The sequence below is a fragment of the Anas platyrhynchos genome, chromosome 6 (assembly GCF_047663525.1).
Source record: "Anas platyrhynchos isolate ZD024472 breed Pekin duck chromosome 6, IASCAAS_PekinDuck_T2T, whole genome shotgun sequence".
In the NCBI taxonomy this organism is placed as follows: domain Eukaryota; kingdom Metazoa; phylum Chordata; class Aves; order Anseriformes; family Anatidae; genus Anas; species Anas platyrhynchos.
Genome location: NC_092592.1, coordinates 36,539,370 through 36,562,140, shown reverse-complemented (window position 1 = coordinate 36,562,140; position 22,771 = coordinate 36,539,370). Strand labels below are relative to the sequence as shown.

The 22,771-nt window shown below is 43.2% G+C and overlaps 1 long non-coding RNA gene across 2 annotated transcripts; it reads left to right on the top strand.

The window, feature by feature from the left end:
* Positions 1-2,308: 2,308 nt before the first annotated feature.
* LOC113843950 (uncharacterized) lies at positions 2,309-21,939 on the top strand. Of its 2 annotated transcripts, XR_011810170.1 has the most exons (4): positions 2,309-2,892; positions 6,736-6,851; positions 19,819-20,020; positions 21,316-21,939. It is a non-coding gene; the product is annotated as an uncharacterized lncRNA (long non-coding RNA). The 2 variants fall into 2 exon arrangements; XR_003497914.3 differs by lacking the exon at positions 21,316-21,939 and having other exon boundaries at positions 19,819-21,101.
* The last annotated feature ends 832 nt before the right edge of the window (positions 21,940-22,771 follow it).

Here is a 22,771-nt window from a genome sequence, read left to right as displayed (position 1 = left end):
TTTCTCCTCGGGGGGAGATTACTGTTTATTTTTATTGATTAGTGCCCTTGGGCTGTGACCTAGACCTCTCTTCATGTTTTTTTCCCCTCTTTTAGTCACTCCTTACTGTTCTTTTTTTTTTTTTTTTCTTTGATGAAGTGGTTTTCAACCCCTTTTAGCAGCAGAGGTCCCTCAGAGCTGGTGCTGCTGTGATGCTGTGTGCAGTGCAGCCTGGTCGAGCACGTTGCTAATACACAGGGCAGAAGACCAACAGGAGGAATTGGCCAAGTCACCCAATCCTTTGAAGCTTTGAAGGCATCACCCTTCTTTCTGTAAAACAAGGGGGGATGGCATGCAATGAGCCCTGCCAGGATCTCTGGCATCCTCAGACAAGTGCTTCTAAGACAGGCCAAAGAACTGCTGTGGGTGCTGCGGAAGAGGGAGAGTCCACCAAGCAGCTCCTGTATCAAAAGATGACAGAGAAGGTGAAGCTCAAGGGACAGATTGCAAGAGAATTTTGACAAATGTAAAAAATGGGTGAAAATTTTGGATAACAGGGAGTTGGACCTCCTGACCTCTGCAGGTTCTTCCTTTCCACCTATTCTCTGATTCTGTGATTTAATAGAATACGAAGTTACGTCCCCGTGAGGGTAGGCAACTGTGGCAGGAGGTGAGGAGCACAGGTTTGTGCAGCTAACACCATCCGAGGCTGACGGGGAAGGCAGGAGGGGAGAGTTCAACAGTTTGGCTCAGGCTCTGCGGAGGGCAGCTGAAACGCGTGATGGGTTCATGCAAAATTTTAAGATTCGTGTTTTTATGTCAAACTAACAGCGTTTTTAAACTGAAAGTGGAGGGAAATGACTGTTTTGCCACACAGGTGCACGGTTCTTCAATAAAGAAAAAAGACCTCTCTAGGAACCTGGCCCAGCAGCACAGCATTCGCTAGCCTAAATGCTCAGTCTCTTGGGTTTTATTCCATCTGCTCCTTTCAGAGCATGAACAAGGGTGCCTTTTCTATCTAGTTATTTTTGGTATCACTAACCAAGCCTCTGGGTGTTGGGAGCTGTAGAATATGACAATGATCATTGGAAAAGAGCATTGAGGTTTTAAGGGGACGACATCAGATAGTCCACCTACTGAGACACCAAACAGGAGGGTTTCCTTTCAAACCCCACTGCTCTGGGGGTCCAGAGGAGCTCTCCTTTTCCTGCTCTTCTTGTCCTGCCCCAGGACAGCGGGCTGACCGGGGTGGCACATGGAACTGGCACAGTCAACCTGGGGGAAGTGCACACAATAAACCCCTTTCCTGGTTGAATGGGCTTGCAGAATGTCAACCAATTTCCCCAGACAGCCAGGACCTTTCGGAGTCATTCTGTATCCTTTTATTGCCGTTGCCATAGTGAAAGACACTAATTCACCTTTGTGCGAAACTTAATAAAAATCAGCCCATCATTCACTTGGCCATAGACCATTAGAAAAGCTTGTGCTGAATTTTTGAGACAGGCTTTTCACAATCTATTAATCCACTCGCTAAAGAGTCGGTTATCTCATTCTCTTGTGCGGGATCTTTGCAGAGCACCAAAGAGTTTCTGTACTTGCTTTCACTGCAGTTGTCTGGAAATAGGCAAAAAGGCACCCAAGTTACTGCGGTTTAATTTAAGTGCCACAATTACCTTTGGGCTGAGCCTTCTTTGGTCTTCCGAGGAGAACGGAGCTGTCTAGGAAACCCCTGCAAATTACTGAGAAGACTGAATTGATCTGATACTAATCAAAACCGGGCTTTTATTGGCTAAATTAAAGGGGCTGTTTTACAGATAACAATGCTTGCACTGGGGCAGTTAGACAAGTTAACAGTGCGGCACGCTGTGCAGAGCCTAATGCCAAGTGCGAGCGTGCTGCCCGTAGGTCTACCTGAACCACGTGTCACGGGGGACAAAACACAGCCTTTGTCCTGCAAGCTGTGAGACCTGCAGGTGTGCCCCTGAAGCCCTGTTCCTTGGCTAAAATTTAGCCTAAAAAGGCAGAAGGAAACGAGCAGGTGGCAATAAAATGGTATGAGCAGTGGGATGAGAATATAATAGCTTTTTTTTTTTTTTTTTTTTTTTTTTGTATTTCATTTTAGAGCAAACACTACCTTAATATAGCTGTTAATTATAACAATAATATTATAACAATAATAACGTATCTCACATTCAAGCTAATACAGCAGCTTCCTCATCTAACGCCAGGTTGGGACCGCTGCAGCCCAAGAGGTTTGTCCTTATTCCCCAAAACCCAGACCAAAACTGCAGCGGGGCATCCACTGGCACGGGGCGGCGGGGCTGTGGCCGGTCCCTGGCCGCGGCAGGGATGCTGCATTGTGCTGCGGGCATCAATGCTCTCAATGGGATTAGCCTGCAGCAGGGGCGAAAGGCTGTGGGAAAACCTGCGTGTGTCGCATTTCCCTCGGCTGCTGTCGCAGCTGAACATCGCCGCTTGGCCGACAATGGGGTTAAAAAGTAAGAGCAACTGTTGTGGTGGCTCGATTTTGAATTATGTATTCATGAATCTGCATAATGGCCTTTCATCTGTGGCATTGTTGTCCGAAACACAGGCTGGGAATTGTGAGAGGAGATGGGGGGAAAGAGGGAAGGCGAGGCAAAGAGGGGGGAAATGTGGAAAACTAAGACTTCATCAAAGGACAGTGACGAACTGTATGAAATGAGATTTTCTTCCCTGCTTGCGCTGTGCCTAAGAAACAAGTTTTCACTTGGAAATGCTGACTCCTCCCACAAAGTAATGCTACTTCTATTTTCTCTCTGCTTAATTGCTCAGGTCGCTAGGAGGGAATGGAGCAATGCTGTAAGCACAGATGTTGTGTCTGCTAATCCCCACTCACCCAAGAACTACTGGATTTTCCTGTCTCTTATGCAGGTAAGATGAGCAATGAGCTTCCCTGGTTTGTTTAATGGCAAGCTACAGGAATTTGCGTGTCGTGGAGAGGAAGATGCTTCGTTAGAGAGGGGTGCAGATGGCAAGCAGCTGGGACACAGCCAGTGTCAAGTGCAGCACCAGCCCTTTCCCTCCTGCTCTCTTGATTGATATAACCCAACATCAGACTCCAAACATGTTTGCTTGTGAGCGTAAATGATTTTCTACTACTTACCCTATTTTTTTCCAGATTGATAGGAAATATTGTGGGGGAATATTTTATCCAAAAAAAAAAAAAAAAGACCATTCCAAAACACCAGAGCCTCTAACCAAGCTGTAATACACCCTCCTCAAAGCATTCAGGACCCTCAGACAATGTGCCAAATGTTCTCCTCGACCCAGAGCACACATCCCCTTTATTCCACAGCGCTGTAAAGTTGAAGAATTTTATTTCTGCTCCAAGTCAATGTCCAATTTACATGAATGTGCCCAAATAAACTAGCTGATTTGGCACAGGTAGCATAAAATTCATTAGTAAAACATACATTTTTAGAGTCCCCAGTAGGCTAGATGTGGCCTGCAATGCTGCTTAACAAATGTGAACATTGTCAGTTGTAACAGCCTCTGGAATTTGGCCCAAAGCTGCTATGCTTAAAGCACAGGGATTTTCCATAGCATCTATTTTTAGTAATTATATAGACTCTGCTTAGACTAATACCTGGACTCCTCTTGATGTTCAATGTATTTATTCTCGCTGTGAGGTCAGAAGGAATGAACACGAGCCAGTTCGGCGATGCTGTAGTTCTACCCTGCTGGATAGCTGAAAGCCAGCAAGGTTTGTGCCTGTAGGTGAGGCACAACCACAGTGCACAACAAGCTAGGGGCCATTTTCAGGCATTGTGTGCAATTATGCATATTTCCAGAAATGCCAGGAGTCTATATGCTGTAGGAGGAGTTCAGACAGCGTGCTGTGCTTTCCTCATCCTTGCATGATGTTTTCTATTAAAATATCCATCTTGTGTAGTTTAAACATGGTCCATTTTGTGCTGTGTAACTGGGCCTTATTTTCATTTCCAGGACCTTACAAGCCAAGATGGGGGGTGCGCACACTTAAACCGGGCTGTAAATTGATTTTTGGAAGCGGTGAAGAATTTCTTCCCAATGTCTAATCTAAATTTCCCCTCTTTGAGTTTAAAACCACTGCTCCTTGTCCTATCACAGCACTCCCTGACACAGAGTCCCTCCCCAGCTCTCCTGTAGGCCCCTTTAGGCACTGGCAGCCCTCTCTCTGTAAGGTCTTCTCAGAGCTTTCTCTTCTCCAGGCTGAACAACCCCAGCTCTTAGCCTGTCTGTGTAGGAGAGGTGCTCCAGCCCTCTGGTCATCCTTATGGACTTCTCCAGACCTGCCCCAACAGGTCCGTGTCCTTCTTGCTCTGCAGGCCCCAGAGCTGAACTCAGCACTTTGCGTGGGGAGTCACAAAAGCCGTGTCTGGTTTTGAGCTGCCCCGTGACTCACGCCTCGCTGCCATTCGGGTTGTTACCCTTTGCTGGTGGATGAAATGCTCTCAGGCCAAACAAACGGGTTTTTCCTCAGCCTGGGCTGGGATTTCAGAGAACCGCACGGGCTTGTCCCGCTGTCAGCCCCGTGCACGCCTGCTTTCTGCTCCCCTTCTGCTTGACCAGCCGGTCAGTCCCCTGGCTCACCTCAGGCCTGGGAGCTGTATCCGCATCGTGATCTCAGCTCCTTGAGCTGCTGAGATTACTGCAGCGTTCCTCCAAATAAAAGCTGGGCCTGTATGTACAGCTGCTCTCTCACCTTGCCTCTCGTGGCATTTGATGGATTATGGCCGATTCCAAAAACTGAATGGCTTTACTGTTTTGTTTGTTCAGCGTGAGGCCCGGAACCACCCTCTGAGACATGTAGGAACAACACCATGAGGCCCGTGTGTGGCAGGGTGGTTTGCGCTGCTCTCCTCAGCCTGTAGCTGTGATGGAGACCCTTTTCTCGAGCAGAACCACATCTTCCTACAAGGCTGTGGCAGTCTCGGGGATGCCTCCTGTTTCCTTTGTCCGCATCCCGCCTGTTTAATTCATGGTGCTCCAAGTCCCTGTGATCAGCCTGTCTTGGCTCATGGCCTCCTGCCCCCCAGCACAGCTCTGTGGCTGCGGTGTCTCCACCATATTCCTGCTGTTCTGTGGTGTTCAGCTGGATCTGAACCACTTCTTGTCCCGGTCATGTCAGTGAGTTAGCTGTCAGCCATCTTCCTCAGGGAAGGGCCCTTCTGCCCATTCAAACCATGCTGTCAACATCCTCCTGTTCAGCAGGATTATCTAACTCCTCCAAGCTGCTTTTTCCATTAAATAGTTCTCTTTCTGACATTCCTTCACCAAACATTTGTAAGCTGGATTGCCTTTTCTCTGACTTTAATGCTGCTTTTCCTGCTGGAGTATGACATTCGTGCTCAGTATCCAAGCCAGTCAGCTTTGTCTCCAGCCCTGCACTTCGCTCTGCACTAGTGACTGCCATTATCCGCTCCTCCTTCTGGACTGTTCAGCTGCCACAGAAGCATGGAGGCATTTCTCCAAACCCAGAATGGTTCCTCTTAAAAATCCCTTCTGCTGGAGAAACAACTTATTCCCGTGTTCTACAAATGATCCCACCCCTATTTGGCACGCCGTTTTGTCTTCCAAATTAAACACAGAGCACCAGAGTGCTTTGCTCTGCAGTGCAAGCATGCTTCCCTTCTTTTCCTTCATATTTTTATTTATTTTTTTTTCTGTGGGATATGTGTGAAAAGAATGATATTCTTCTACTGCCTCTTTCTGTTTGAGATCATAGGACTCGCAGAACACTTCTATTGGGAGTTCTGGAGTTCATTGCTGTTGGCAAAGGCACGCCACGCTGTCCACTCCTGGCCTCTTTTCCCTGGTAAAAGAACAAGAAATTTGACTTTCATTTTCTCCTCCTCATTTCCCTCATGGTAACCTCTGAAGTCAGACTCAGTGCTTGCACCCATTGCTTGTACAAGTGTTTTTACTCTGAAAATTCAAGTTGCTTGGCAGCCTGAGTCCATGCAGCCAAGCCCGAACTTATTTCTTGTTAACCTTATGTGAGACTCCATGGTTAGAGCATTTACTATCATTGTATTTCTGTTTGTCACACCTCAGATGCATGACAGATGTGTAGGAGAGAACTCCATGTTCATAAACCTTACGTGTTGGCCAACGGGGGAATTGGAGCTCAGACACACAATCAGATTTCCCTGTGTCAACAGAGATTTGGAACAGACCTTGTGTGTTCTCCTAACCTTCTGCAAAAGTGATGCAATTCATCTTCGCATAATCCACAGTGACACTGTGTTTTGCTAATTGTCATTACTTGCCTTTGCACTGGGCTAAAAGCATGCATGGAGAGAGTTGTGATGCCTCAGCTGAAGTGCAGTAACTGTATGACCAGGCCCTGTGAAGTGTCCTACTTCAGAAAGCTGTGACCTTCAGCAGCAGTTTAGGAGGATGGCTGCTTCAGAGTGGTGTAGGGTACCTTGCTGGTACCAGTCTGTATCTGTAGCAGGAGGTGATCCAGCTTCCTGGAGGCCAGGGACTATCATTTACCAGAGGTTCATGCAGCACTTTGGGAGTGCAGGCTCAGTTGTAGCCCTCAGGCAGTACTCTGAGCCAATAACTATAACACCTATGTTCTGGTAAACTAGCAAATTATGCCAAATATATACTTGACAGATCTTTGCTATTGATTCCCACTGAAGACTAGTGGTTATGATGGATTATGAGGCAGTCTGATTTTCAAAGGCCGTTTTGAATAATCATCTCTCTTTGGCCTTTCTGTAGGTAGACCACCTAATCCCCTGGAGATCCCAATCAGCGTGGACAAAGAGTTGTAGGTACTACGAAATACGCTTGGCACATGGGGGATTTACTGCTGGGAGATGATTAACATTCTTGAGGTAATTTTAAATTAAATTAAGGAAACCATAGCATCAAATTGTAGCACTTCCAAATAATCTCTGTAATGGAATAGCGTGTCTAGATGTCTGTGACATGTTTAATTTCTTTTAGGCTGGATTTCTAATTTTATTTAACCAGTGTGTGAAACTGTATAACCAGAAGCCCAAGATGTGCTTTTTGGAAAAGTATGAATACCTCCTTGGCAATACTTGAGAGGAAAAATTTAGGTAGGCTGCAGGGCATAGGCCAAAAAGCTTGTCACTTTGGATGTAGAAAATGAGGTCATTATAATTTCTTTTCTGCTGTTTTTAAACAGATTGATGGATAAAATATTATCCAGAATAGCAAGTTGATTGTGTAATCTGTGTTTTCTGTTCATCAAATATTGAGCCACTTCTGATCGACTTAAGGGAAGGAAGGAAATATGAGGAGAATACATTGCAGAATAGTTGGTTTGCAGTGATTTTTCTGGGCACAGTTATCATAGACAGTATGTTTTCCATAAATACATGGTTCGTATATGAGATTTTTGAACGTTGCATTTCTGTTATGCAATAGCATAGGCATAAAAGTAGCCAAATTGCATTGGCTTTAATTTATAATGTAATTCCTCCAGAAAGGCAGTCACTACAAAGAGTTTCAATGCAACTGCTTTGGCAAATAACACTTGATTGCTTTCATCTGAAAACACCTCAGCTACATAAGAAAAACAACAAAGCAAATGGTCCTTTTCCCAAGACATTCTTAAAGATTTGTGATTCATTGTAGCAAAATAAAGCGAGGGATTTTATTCTAATTCGTATATAAGAAAACAGTAATAAAGTTGTCTTTCTGAAGCAATCTTTTTCATGTCATTATGGACAGACATTTAGTCATGACCCTGGGTCTGATATATAAGCAGTGGAGAGCAGGAGAGGCTTTTTAAAACTGTTTTAAAATGGTATGTTGAGAGTTAAAGTATAAACCCACTTGGATCTAGGTAAGACTCTGGGGATCTTCAATAATGAAGAAAATGAGTTAGACAGGAAAAGTAAATACTTGGTGGTGTAAGAGTGCTAATGTACATTTAAAAGCCTAAGTTCTGAAATCCTTATAGAATTGAACAAATAACATTTTTTTTTTCTTTTGGTAAGTAAATTGCCTCTTTCTGCATTAGCAGTTTTGCTTCATGTTGACACAAAGCCACTTCTTGCGTCTGGTGCTCTTGACTCTCCCCTTGCTGCCACTCCAGCCAGTGACAGATCTCCCACTGGTTTCGACAGGCCGAGCATCAGGCCCCAAATGAAAAGCATTCTGCAGCAAGAGCAGAAACTGCCGTAGCTGTGGTATTTCCTGTGCGTGCCTTGCATCTCTCACGTTATGGCTCAGCTCTCGTTGTCCTCCACAGCTATCATATCCCGGTTTCTTCACAGTCACTGTGTTATGAAGCTGATTCCCGGAGGTATTTTGTATGTAGCTGACTTCCTTCTGTCCCTGTGCAGCAGCTGACCATCCTCTGGTTTCAGTGTGGTGACATGACAGTCGCAGCCTGTTTTCTGATGTGGCTTGTAAATAGGTTCAGAGGCCTTTTAAATCCAACAACTGAAGATGGAGGCAGTTTAAAAAGTGCAAGTCAGCTAGACACAGTGCAAGTTGTTCAGTGGGAAATGCCATCTTCGTTAGAGATGGAGAAGCATTTTAGGAAGAATAGCTACAATATCATGCATTTTGTGACACCCCTATTACACAGGCAAGTTCAGGTAGCTCTTTATGTGTGGGTACCTGGGACGATGTATATCTGAGTTTCAGCCTGATCTTATACTGAGTTATGGTCATACTTGTGCAGTCTCAATGGCTAAGAGCCAGATTTGTGTAAGCATGCAGTGTCTGGGAATTAATGGGATTTGCCCCCCTCAATCAGACACTTTTTTTTTTCTCACTTTTTTTTTTGTTTTAATTTCTTCTTTTTCACTGAGCTCAAATCAGAAAAGCCAGGCCTCCTCACCACTCATACTTTTCCTACCAAAGACTCTGCCTAGCCTATGCCTGAATTTGTCCTCTTGGGTTTGCAGGTAGAATAATGCTGATTTTTATACTTTAGCCATTATACAAAGGCCCTCATCTATCCTTCAATGCCATACGTATGTGGCTTGAGAAGCTATTTAAAGCCCACGTTGCAAAAACTGACCAATAATGCTGTGATTTTTCCCAATTTTCTCTCTGTTTAATAAGGAAGTTGCCTCTATGTAGTACTTAAACTCTATTTAGTAAACCTCTGTGACATTTAAGAAAGAATCATGATCTGCTGACATTCCTCTAATTCTTTATATTAGAGCTTTTGAAGGTGGAATGAATCCCAGAGGCAGTTTGCTTTCTTCTTGAAAATATTTATGATTGGATGAAAGAAGTGAATATTAGAGTATGTTCTTTTAATTAATGGAACTAATTGCTTCAGAGTGTGTTATTAACTACTAGTAGTTATAACTACTTTAAAGTTAGGCAAAATAACTGGTATCTAATAATTGGTATCTAGGTAATTTGTACAAGGCAATAACAGAGTGATTTGGTGAATACCCGTTTAATCAGACTGGATGGCGACGTAGCACTGCTGCTCGCTCTAATTCCAGTTGGGACCTTTCATCTGGCACAGCCACGTCTCCGAATCCCTACAGATACAGTATTTGCAAACTTAATCAGGAGCAACAGGTTTTTCTCATGACCTATTGTATAGTCTCCCTTCTGAATGGGCTGTTGTGCTGTTACATCTGCAGGCAGCTCCGGCTGTAACATAAAGAGCTCTGTTCTGCCCTTGTGCCCCTCTGTATTTCACACTGGTGTGTAGGAATGGCACTACACATCTTTTCTTTCAAGTGACACCGAATGCTTCATTTTCTCCTCCATTCATTGAGGATTTAATTGCCCTGCACATCAAAAGCAGAATATCCCCCCAATTACCATCCTCCTTCCCAGAAAATAGTTAACTGCGTATCTCAGGAAATTTGCCAAGATATCCAGGCACCGAGAGCAGAATGGAAGTGTCCAAACATGGACCAGAGGGGCAGAAAGAAAAAGAAGCTGGCACAGGCCAGCAGATGTTAAAACTCTCTTTTTTTTTTTTTTTTTCTGTGCACCTCCTTTTAGCAGCACAAAAAGGACGTACACAACTGCCTTCTGACCACTTTCAGGGCTTATGCCCTTCCTTCCCAAATGAAGATGCCACATTAATTACAACTGTGATGGGACCAGAGCAGTGTTTTTGCAAGGGGCCAGATGCCCTCGCCTTAATGATATTTAATAAATAAATAAAGACAATTTCTAGTGTATAGGAACCATGCTGGGTATCTGTAGAGATTTTCCCTTCCGGCTTTGCTGCAATGTAGATTTCAGCCAGAAATGTTGGCTTTAAAAGTTTGCTGTCTCATACAGTAGTCAGGAAGCTCCTTCTAGGCCAATTATATAGAGACTTCTTCAAAGAAAATCACAAGTTTAGAGAAGGTTTCACTGGAGCTGGATATCAAATCGAAGAATGCCTTTGAATTGCTAAGTGGTGAGAACATGAATCAGACTCCTGAGAAGCTGCCTAGATAGGACAATCTGTGAAAACCTGGCAGTGGCTGCGCTATGATGCTGCTGCCTGGAATATAACCGCATTAATAACAGGTCAGAAATTTCTTTTGTGTGTGTGTGTGTGTGTACAGAAGAGTGTGCATGAGGTATCCATCCTGGTCCTGACTCTGCAAATGCTTCATCATGTTCTGAAGCATGTGAATAGCATCCTGAAGGGAAACGACACTGCTTATTTCCTAGAGGCTAAGCACAGGCACAAGGATTTCAGTACCAGGGCTCCTGATGATTTACTTGTGGATCTATGCTGTGTGGCAATTTCAAGTGTCTGTCTATAAATGAGGAGATTACACAGTGAAGAAAAGGGAGAGGGACAGAAGTGTTTTCAAGTTTGTCCTGGATGCAGGCAAGCATGGGGAGACAGGACTTCCATGAAGGCTGTTTAAGCAGCTGGAAAAAAAATGCCATTTGTCAGAGAATTACGATAGTCTCGTCTAGACAAGACTAGTGCCTGAATCAGGTTCCAAATCCTGACAAATTAGTGTGTGCTGCAACTTGGAAACATAATAAAGATTTTCACAGAGATTTCTGTTGCATTGGTAAATGTGCACTCACATGCAGATGCACACACAGAGGAAAAAAATCCATTTGGTTTACCTCGCAGGTTTATCCCTGTGGTTTGTAAGGTGACTATCAGTCACTAGGACCACAAACATTGCAGGATGTTTGCAAATGCCTAATTCAGGCTAGTGGAAAGCCTCTTTTCTCCCTTGGCACTAGCTAAAAAAACACTAGCTGTCATTCAGGCTTGGACTGCAGACAAGCAGGTGGTAAGCAGAGACATCACCTCATGGACTGCATGAACAGGCAAGTGTAGCTGGAGATCATCTCCATAAATAGGATAATCAAAGTCAAATTTAAATCAGCCTTCTGGTTTTGGGGGTATTTTTCCTCTTCTGCTTTTGCAGGTTGAGCTCCCCTGTCCCCTTCTTTCCCTCCTCCTGTTTGGAAGGAAGGAGCAGGCAGGGCTGTGCATCCTTTGCTGGGACAGCACTGGCCAAACGTCCATACAAACATCCACGCTTACTATTAATTTTTAATAATAATCTAATGTCAGTACTAAATAGTCCATTTCCATTTGCTTCTGAGCCTAATACAACCATCTGTTTATTATCTCAGAAAAAAAAAAAAAAAAAAAAAAAACACGTGTTTTTATAGGTGTAATAAAACACAACTTCATTGTCTGAGGGGTTATGGCTGCTATTTTTATCCATGGTTTTGTGCTGAGAAGACTTGGAGACGTCAGCCCCAGTGTTCCCTGTTGCTGTCAGCTTCCTTCAGACTGTCGTGACCTGTTTCATTAAAAGCTGTTCCCCCCCACACTCCCCGAGTGTTGTGTTTAATGACAGACTTTCACTGCCGGCGTTGGTTTTCATTATTGGTCTTTGCACTTCTAGCATCTGGGAGCAGCATACACAGCATATGTTCATGTAATTTATTTATATTTAGGGAAAGTGTGGTGTAGGTTGTACAATGTTAAATTCCCCTTTGGATGGCTGTTTCCTTGATGTGTTAGCACAGTGTTTTCAGAGCATTAGTGTTTCCTGTAGTAAAGACTTGATTCACTGTTGTGTCATAACATGAATCCCCCCGATACCCGCCCAGTGATATTTTTAGTTTCAAACGCGGGTTATGATGCTGTGCAATGTGCTGTGGTCAAAAAACTTCTGTGTTTCTTTCCTTTAACACCTTTTTATATCTTTGTCTTTTGGTTCTTGTGTGCTAGCGGAGACCGAGGTCAATACTCTTCAAAATAAAATCGGATGGCATAATTATTGTTCCGGCTCAGTTAAAAGCTTGAATGTTTCCATATTAATGTCTGTCATTCTCTTATTTTGAATGACAGTACTTCTGACTGGGAACTGCCAAGAACAGTTTGAGCATTAAAGATGCATGAGTAAAAAAACAGTATTTTTTAAGCCAGTCCATTTGAATGTCTTAGAAATATGTGTCCGTATCACATCAAAACTGCCAGGAATGGCAGGGTTTTTCCTTTGCAGAAAGGGGGCCTTGTAAATAGTTGTATTCATTGGAGTTAAAATTAGGTTTCTGTGGTGTTGACTTGCAGCCAGCTTTTCCCACAGGGCAATTTATTAAAAAAAGAAAAAGGGAAAAAAAAAAAAAAGGAAAAAAGAAGCCCTAAAATAGTAACATAAATATGACATATTCTGTGAACTTGAGAGTCCATTTGGGCTAAAGCTTTCTTTGTATTTCTTCCACCCAAGGTGCCTAAAAGGAAAAGCGTGGCAATAAGCAAACTTTCCTTACTTTCCTTTCTAATGCATGGAGCGTTTAAATTTTTTCTCTAATTTGAATGTTTATGTTCTATGTATTCTATGGGGCTGTAGTTAGAGAAAAAGAATAAATTCTCCTTTGAACCATTTGTCTGAGAGAGCTTGCCTAGGACTCAGTCCATTCAGACACCCTTGGTTCTCCCACTGTATTGCTTGGATTTGAAAAAGAATAGGGTTCAGGTAGAAGTCAGTGTGTTTTTGAGAAAACAGAATAAACTTTATGATCTGACCAGTACTTGTGCATATCACTGAAGAAGTAAACTGGAGTTTGTGTTGCACGTTGTGGTTTCCTTATTTTGGTACACTCCGAAGGCAAAAGTCCTCAGCCTCACCACAGTGCTGCCCAGTTGGGCAACAGCAACAGTTTTCTTCCTGCCTTTTGGCCAGTGTCAGAAATAAATCTTGGACTTTCTCCCAGGCAGACATTGTTCATTTTACCTCTCTCCCCGGCTTTCTCATGGCACGGCTCCACGGCTCCGTGGAGCGTGGACTGCCAGCACAACTCCAGGGTCTGCAAAACAAAGGGCTCCCCGATAGCAAGTTTGTCAGAGGAAACCTCTTACAGAGATGTTGAAGAAACTTCTTATAGAGGAGATTTAGCTGAATCCCCCCATTCATCTAAATACAGGAAGGGAAATGTGGTGTCACTGACTTCCCCTGGGAGTTAGGATCCACTTGCCGAGTCCTCGACCTACCTTTGCTTTTAGGCTCCCAAATGGTCTTTCAGGCAAGTTGCAGGTGGAATATTATTATTGCATTTGGGAAAGATCTTGTGGGTACTGGTGGAAGAAGTGGCATAGGGTTCAGACAGTATTATTGCATGGTTAATTTGTCCATCCTACCGAGCCTTTCAATGGAATGAAATGCTACCACCAGTATCTCTTGGCAGTGTCTGCTTTGGACAAGGTTTATTATCTTTAAAAACTATCTACTTATTGTCAGTCCCAGGTGGTGTTGCTGTACCTGCAAATCAATTACAAGTAAAATTAGCCTTCACATATGCACATTACACGATCTGATTTCGTGGGCAGAAAAATATACCACGTGAGGTTAGATTTCAACCCTAGTTTTTTGGTTTCTGCTAACATCCCTGTCTGATTCACTGCTACAGCTGAAAATAACTGGTTACCCTGAGCAAAGTCCAAGCAAGGTGGAGTCTTAAAGATGATCATAAATCATCTGAGATACAATAGCTCTCTTTTCTGACACCTCCTATAAGCCCCTTGTGAATTCCACTGGGCTAATTTGCAACGTACTATGGTCTAAAAAACAAAATCCACATTTTGAGGACAATGTTACTGGAGGGTAATTCATAAAGATCAGTCACCCAGAAAGAAAAAAAAAAAAAAGAAAGAAAGAAAAGAAAAACACACATCAAAGGAAAATCTTTAAATGGGATCTATGTTACTAACAATTATAAAATGAATGCATGGTAGTTTACTATCAAGGAAACTTCATAAACTTTATTATGCTATAGTAAGGCAGCATAACTTAACTGCAGTGGCTAAATCCCCTTCCAGTAAAGGTCTAGATCATGCAGTTTTAGATGTAGTAATACCTGTCTGCTGTTCTCTGCTCACCCTTTGGTTCAGGAGAAATTAGTTTCTTTTCCTTCTGTACCTTCCACCTTTATATTTTTCATTAGCAACTTACTAAGGAGAACAAAAGAAGTATCAGAAACAACATGCTTTTCTTCTTATCACACAAAATGCAGCTTATTTCAGGATTTATATTTATCTAGTAGACTGCACTTCTTTTTGTTAATTTTAATTTGAGATTTTGGTAGAATAAGAGCCTCCAAAGCCAAGTAGCCATATCTGCCTCTATGAAGGCATATAGAATGGTCATATGAAGGTTTTCCAAAGGAGTTGGATCAATAAACTGCAATGAAGATGTAACAAAAGTCCCTTACAAACCTACTGAGATTTGTGATTTTTTGTCTTGTCAGATTTTGCCTAGATGTTTTGATGGGTATATTCCAAACAAAGAACTTCTCATTGAATTCAATTGATGGCAATGAATACCTGTGAATAAATGAATAAAGCATTCTCCACTCTTTTATATTTAAAGCTTTGTCTATGGCAAAGTCTCTTTGCAGCTTGAGTGGAGAAAATGAGCCCTTCTGATTTTGTTTTTAATTTTTTCTCCTTATTTTTTTAAGAGTATGACAGCTAAACTAACATTGCTGCCTGCCAGCTTTTCTTGGATTTTGAAATTGAATTGAGGGCAAGAAAGAATAGGATAGAGTCTTTTTTTTTTTTTTTTTTGACATTTTAGGTGTGTAGAAGGACCTGTTTGTATTAAGTGAAACTTTTAGGGAGGGCTTTGAAAGTTCCCCTTGGCTTGTTTGCATTGGCACGTGCAGCAGCAAAGCACTTGAGCATCTGCCACGAGGTCTGTGCTTCCTCTGAACTGGGGGCTTGGGGAAGAACATTTGAAAGGGCTGGTGGGCAGACTTGGATTTCAGGGATTTGAAATGGTCACATTTACTGATTTATTTATCGCAGAAGACCGAGCTTGGTCAGCTTGCTGGCTGGGTTCAGGGAGGCAGCCTGCGTGGCAGGTCGTCGCGGCTCTCCCCAGTGGAGCTGTGTGCTGGCATTTCTCACAGAGGCAGCAAAACCTTTCCCTTCCGCACACAACCTTTTGCCTCTTCAGTGCCAGTAAAAATAAGAAAAACGGCATGGCTTAAATAGCAGACCTCCCTCAAAATAACTCTGTGGTCATGAGTTGAGGGCAGAAATTGTTCCTTCTCCTTAGCATGCATGAGATAAATGATTTGCGTGATTCTTTCTTTCCTGTGCCCCTCTCTTAAAAAGGGGGTTCAGATTTTTGAGCGGTTTCCTACAAGAGAGTGCAAGAGAGCTATTAAACACACATTTCTCTTGGAAACTTCACATGAGCCTTCTTTTTCCTCCACTGGAGAAAAGAACTGTATTAAAATATCTTCACCAAATCGTACTTAGTTGTAGTGTTTTATTGGGTTGCTCTGCTCAGCCTTATCAATTCTTTGTCATTTATAGTTGAAGTGATTCCTCTGGGAACAAACCATTTTTTTCTGATCAGACATCGCAGTGTGGGAATTTCTCTAATTTACTCCACAATACACTTCGGTAGGTGGAGGGATGGGGAAAACTGAGGAATGCAGAAGCACTTCCCCACACCCCGCTACCGGCACCCTGAGATTAAAGTTCTTCTTTTTCTCACAACAAACCCCTGACCCCTCCGCTTTCTTGTAACTCAGCATCCTCTAGATGGCCCTTAGGCATAGCTTACCGCATGATATGTGCAGATAGCTTAATAATAGGGTTTCCTGCTGTGAGGGTCTTATGGATGCTGTGAAATCCCAGAGCGGTTCAAGGAAATCTGCATTACAATGCACTGTTTGGTACAGGTCTGTGCACTGAGCGGGTACACAAAAGGTAACGGAAACTAAATGTGTCAGGCATCATCTTTCTAATCCAATGTGGGGTCTGTTTAATCCCTTTCAAAAGATGTCTTAAGAACTCCCAGCGTCTTCATTGAGCGCGCTCGCCCCGCTGCCGGAGAGGCCCGGGCTGCTGCGCGGCAAGGCCTGAGGCCTGCGCTGCCATCGCCACATTTTGCTTAATTAACACGTCGAGGTACGGCAGCTGCTGCCCCGTCCTCACCCCTTGCCTCAGTGTGGACAAGGGGCTGTGGTGGTCATGGTGGAGGAAGCCCTGTTAGCCCACAAGTTGAGCAGTGAGGAGCACGAGGAGAGAACTAGGAATGCTCTGCTCTTTCTCTCTCGGTGGGGAGAAGTGGCAAAGCCATCAGACATAAAACATTCAGGGCTGAAAGTGTCAAATTGTAACAGCTACAGCGACTCCAGCCCTTAACTCGAGCTGCTCGACACACCTACACTTTCACAAGCACCCGCTCAATTTACAGAAACGAAGCCCTCCCGCAAAGGCCTTTGTCTCAGACCATGGGCTCTAGGCTCAAGACCCCAAGTTTATGCTTTTCCCTGTGCAAATGTCAGCCTCCTAAGCCAGCTCTGGGAAGCTGAACGCCATGCAAAAGTGGAATGGTGTTGGGAATCGGGAGGGTAAATGTCTGGTGAATCACAACAAAGTCTTACAGCCCCCAAAGCTCTAGCAACCCTGCAGCTCCTGCTGGCTTCTGGAGGAGAAGTGTGCATGGAGCGTGTCCCGGAGCTACGTGCTGCTCCTGGGGATGCGCCTGGGCATGGGGGAAGGCTGGGCTCCTGGTGGGCTCAGCGTGACAGTAACCAGGAGAGAAGCAGTGATATGCCAGGAAAAAAAGTGGTTGCATTGAGCAAGCAACAATGGGTGAAAAATTTAGGACTGATACAGGCAGGCCAAACTTTTACCAATAATGATTTTGCCTGCTTGTGTAGTTTTGTAAATGCAAGTTTTGGCTAGCTTGCAGAGCATAATGCATGACAGCAAAGAGTAAAAGTAAGGCAGAGAGGCAGGCAGTGAGAACAAGGAGTAAATTGAGTGACCTCTTTTTGTCAGTACTCAGAGACCATCCTTATTGTAAAAGTCTGTGTGAGCCTAGGAGGAAAGTCTGTATACTTAAAATGGCAAAAATCAGCAAAGACACACAGTTCAGAGAAGAGTACACAGTCTGTGATAATAAAGAACTGGCTATACTGGCTGTGACTCAGTTAAGCTACGTTATGCCTGGGTATAGAAAACTATAACCTTTGCTAAGACAAAAAAAGGGGAGAGGTAGGAGAAAAATGCAGAATCTTTTTCTTTTAATCTACCTTCCAATGTTTGGCTTATCTATGGTGAAAGTATTTAAAAAGGAACAGTGTATATTGATTAACTGAATACTACAACTTGTATATAAATGTCCACAGAAATAACAAAACCATAGGACGCATGACACCAGTCAAGTCCTGTGTCTCCTGGTGAGCTCTGGGATCTTCAGCTCCATCCACTTGCTATCCAGCAGGCCTCAAGGTCAAAGGAGCAGTCTTTCCATGGCACTGGCCACCACCACCACCATCAGCAGCAGCCCCAACTCACTCAAAGTGATCTGCTTCTTGGCCTTGTCTGGCTTCTCATGGCCATGCCTTCTTGTGGAGTCCTAAGTCACCTTGCTAGGTGGCTCTCAGAGTGATGTTGGGGTGGTAGGTACAGCAGGAATGCCCATCAGGAGGAGACCAAAGCTGTGGCTGTTGGGACTAGTATGTCAACAGAGCTACATATCAATAACTACTTATAGATTGACACCTTGCAACAGATTCTGGTCTTTAAATGTTTCCGTCAATGCATCAGCACTCATCTGGAGCACTCTGGGGAGGAGGCCCCAGGGTTTACAAGCAGGGCTTTTAATTACCTTAATACATTTTCTGTTGATGAGGGGAGACTGGAGCATACAATATATTGCCCTTTGATATCTTTTCTGGTGGTGTTATGTAGTTGGAACTGGTGGAAAAGTTTCAATTTCAAAAAGAAAATGTGAAAATACATTGAATATTTTTCTAAAATCCAGACTTTAATAAAAATGTAGTTATCCCTTCGTTTATTTGTTTCAAATAGCTCTTTCATGTGTCAGGACAAAGGGACATTGTATTAATTGTGAAGTGTGAAATGTTTTTCTTGTTTGCTTGGGACAACAACTGGGAATACACGGATTTGCCTATTCACGCCTTATTGTTATGACAACATTTTTTCACAAAGTATGTGAAAGCCAGCACTGTGAAAGGAAAAAAGTTGGCTATAAATCTGGAGGAGTTTCATGCTTTTGTTTTAAGCTTGCATGTATGAGCTTTGTCAAAATTATCTTTCATCCACGGTGTCTGCCTGATTCAAGGGTTCTTTTCTTGTTCAAATATCCTTTAGTAAAACCCTTTTGACTGAAAGGCTGTGCAAACATGGGCTGGCTATGATAAGAGTTCTATGTGAAATCTTTAACATGCTTTGTCAGCATGAGGCTTTTCCAGCCGTGTGCCCAAGCAGAAGGGAAAAATATTTTTTTTCCTTCTGCAGTAAGTTTATTTTCTTGAAGACCATTATTTTAATTTATAATTGCTGTAATTTCGTGATGGATTTATGACAATAAACATTATACTTTAGGTGAAATGTTAATCCACTGTGGATTAACATTGCTTATTAAGTACTGCACTAGTCCAAGCTGTGTTACTAAAACAAACTGCACCAGAACTTAGGTCCCAGCCACGACTGAGTTTGCAATGGATCTATTTTCTATGTCTCTCTTTTGTAAGCTGCTCGTCAAGCTGTCTTTAACACAGAAATGCTAAAAGGCATCATGAGGAGTCTAATCCTGTAATTTCCCTAAGCACAGAAAAGGTGATAGAGGAGAACACACTGATCAGCTTAATCAAAATTGAGATATATATATATTTTTCCAAATGTGATCATCACATATGTCTAAGGCGTTGTGTATCCTACCTCTATTAATTCTTCAAGTCAAGAAGGGGTGTGAATCTTTGCATGATTGAATCCTAGCTCTGTAACAACTGAGATAGCTACTGGAAAAAAAAAGCTGTTTGAAAGCTATTTGTGTCACGCAGCACACAACCAATTTCCTCTAGTTGTTTTGTTCTGCAACTGGTTTATAGAAGAGCAAGATGTGAAACTTTTCTTTGAAAAACTGGGTTTCGCCGCTGTTCATTCCTGCACTGCTGTTTTAAAGTCTGAGTCTTTCCAGCTCCTATTCATCTACACTCACCTTTGCTTTTCTTGGTAAAAATCTGTACTGGCATAGAGCTCTGACAGGAAAAAAGAAGAAATTTTACCACATGCCTCTGCTGAACACTAATAACATTCTGGATCCTTTCCACTCTACCCAAACTGCATAATTGTTCGCCATATGAAATGAAGTTAATTCTGTGTAATGTTTTGATGAGTAATTTTAATCAGGATTGAGGAGAAACTGCTCTCAAGTCTGGAAATATAAGTGCTTCCTGTAGTAAACAAATCTTGTGGTTTCTGCATTTCACTTAATTTGATTTTTCAGATGACAAAACATGTTCCTTCTCTTCCCTATGGTTCTCAAAGCTTAGAAATACTTTTGTAGCTCAATTTAATTTGTTTTTCTCTTTTACCAGTGAAAGGGGAGAGTGAAAAATGCAGCTTTCACCTTTTCCTTTGGCAAGTCAGGAGCCAGTCTCGAGCGTGACTTCTTCCATTTGAGCTGTCCTTCACCCAGCGAGCGAGGTGATGGCCTCTGGAAGCTCAGAGCTTGTTTGCTCAGGGCACAGCGGATCAGTTTCTTGTTGGATGACCGCATGGGCAACGTGGTGAGCGCTGGTAAGATCTGACACTTTTCAGCATGTGGTGATGGCTGTAGGCACCTGGAGCCAAATGGATCCATCAAATTAATCTCTCAATTTCTAGCAAGGTGAACTCGGTCCATAGATCTTCATCAACATTTATTGCATGTCCTAAGCTCCCTGGCACTTTCAGGGCTCCTAAATACACAAGCTCTGTGCCAATTTATCTGACATGTGAAAGCAGCAAGTAATTGCCAAATGGGTGGCTGGTAAAAGTACTCCCATTGCATAGTAGTTAATGAGGAATTGCTCGTCTTCTGGATGGAAGAGCCTGACCTGTTTTCTTCTTGGGATATCCCAGAAAATCTATGGCTAAAAAGGCCAAGGTAGCTGTCCTGAGAAATTATAAAACAGAAATCTGGGAATTAAACTTCCATTTGCTGGGCATGGTATCCATAGGTCATGAGTTTGTTAAGAACTGCAAGAGTACATTGTGGGGAAAAAATACTGGATTTTTTGGCATGCCAAGGCAATTTCTGCTTTTATTAAATATAATAGGTGTCATTGGAAGCATATGCGTTTGTGTCACAATACAATCCACACAAATTAACCTGCAAATAGCAAAACAAAGTGTTCCCAAGCGCTGGGCATACGCATCACCCCTGATAATTACACACTGCAGAGCACCACAGATTCTGGCCCACTGCCATTTTCTGGGAGGAGGTGAGAAACACTGCCCAGCGTGAGACCATCTGCCGGCACACCAGCCATCGCCTCAACATCTCTGTGGCTGCAGTGCATGTGTTTTTGTGAATGCCCAGCACTGGTTGCGAGGACAACTCTTGGAAGAAGACTTCCTGAGAAAATGTGAATGGTCACAAATCACAAGTTTCCAGTTTAAAAAATGTTCTCCAATATTTTCATGTAATCCTTGATTTTTATGAGTCCCAGGATGTATCCAGAGAGAAAACACAATTGGGAAAGTCACGGTCATTTTAATATATATGTAAATAGGAGGATGGTGGCATGACATGGTCGTTATTAATTTTTAGCAATACTCTTCAATTTACCATTTGTAAGCATCATTTCATAGCTCTGTTGGAAGTTTAAGGTACTGGTCCCATGAGTTATCCCATCTCCCACTTTTATTGAATTCTTTGTCATGGATTTGTCCTTTGCCAAACACGTTACCTGCTATTTTAAAACTGAGACTCTCCAGATGTTAATTTTTTCTTTTTGTTGTTCAGGCAAGTTTAATGTTCCCCCTCAAAAACATCACAGCAAACAAAAGATGCATGCTGTTACAGACATGATGGGTTTCTTTTCTGGCAGGTATTCAATGGGCTGGGAGAGAAGGGAGTGCCTGCTGAAGTTCATGATTCCCTAACTGCAAGAAATGTCTGTTCACTCCACACTGCAGAGAAGAGGGATGTGCAGCTTTAATTACTGTGCAGCGTCTTTCTGTCGAGAGAATTAAAACCTCTGTGTACCAGGCATCACCCTGGCGAAGGCAACAAGGGAGACATTGTCCTATGTTCCCCTATAGGAAGCTCTAGAAAATACTTCATGAAATCTGCCCAAGTCTTCAGGTTGTTTCATCCTTTATCTGCTAAGAAAAAAAACATCTGTGAGCACTCAAGTCGGTGCATCGTGCATCAACATCCAGCAGCAGAGTAACCCCCAAGGGCAGAGCGCTCCACCTGCCTTGCATGGCGGGCCAGCCACGAGTGAATGAGGAAAATTTCTGTAAAGCTTTAAAGGACTTCAGCTTCTAGGCAATAAAGCCTAGAGCATTAAAGCCTAGAAGCTGAAGCTTAAAATTTACATTTTACATTACAGCTTAAAGCACTTCCCTGCAGTAACTGCCATCTCCATTTCTGCAGCATCTACCAGTCAGTGATGTTCCTTCTGTTGCATAAGCCATGTGGGAGGGAGAAATGATGCTCCCATTTAAAAAAAGACCTAAAAAGGAGAGTGAAGTGGCTCGTGCATTGTTTTGAGGGGAATTTTGAATTTCGAAATTTGGTCCCCTGAGACCCTGATCTGCATCACAATCCCTTTCCCTGTTACAAGGGTTTCTGCTACATAAGTCACAATGGAGATCATCCTGGGGTGGCAATGCAGCCACTTCTGCTTGGCCCAGAAAATGCTGCTGCCAGGTGGGGTGAGGTTTCCAAAGGGTTCCTAAATGATTGCCAGCTATGTGGCCACCCTGTAGATCAGCCTTTCCTCATCCTTCATTGCATGAGCGTATTCACCTTGTATCCTTTTCCTCTCAAAAGTCCAATGGTGCTCTTTCCCTGTGCAGTAACCTGATTTATTTTTTGTTATGTAAAACCCTCATTTCTGCATTCAGACCATTTCTTTTATCACCAGCATTTTCTTTGGTTCTGTTGATAACACGTTTACAACAAAACAGGATTTGATAATATTTTGGTTTCTTAAACTCCACCCTGCCTCTTCTACAGACCACGCAGGTTCTGCCTTTTTTCATTAATGTTGGGTTTTTAACCTTGGTGAAGCTCAGGGATGCACATTACCAGTACCCTTTAATCTTCTCCCTCTTCCTTTGTGAGTAACCTTCAGAAGCAGGGCTGCAGATGGAGAGTCCCGGCCAGAGCACGTGGGCCTGGCTGCCTCGGTTATGCGCAGACACCAGCTCAGCCCCTGCGGCACACAGGTAGGAACGAAGCCCTCGGTCTGTGCCATTCCCTTCCCGCAGCTCTCCACCATGCACAGGGACAGGATAGGCTGTCGGCTTCTGTTACAGCCACAGAATAACCCACCA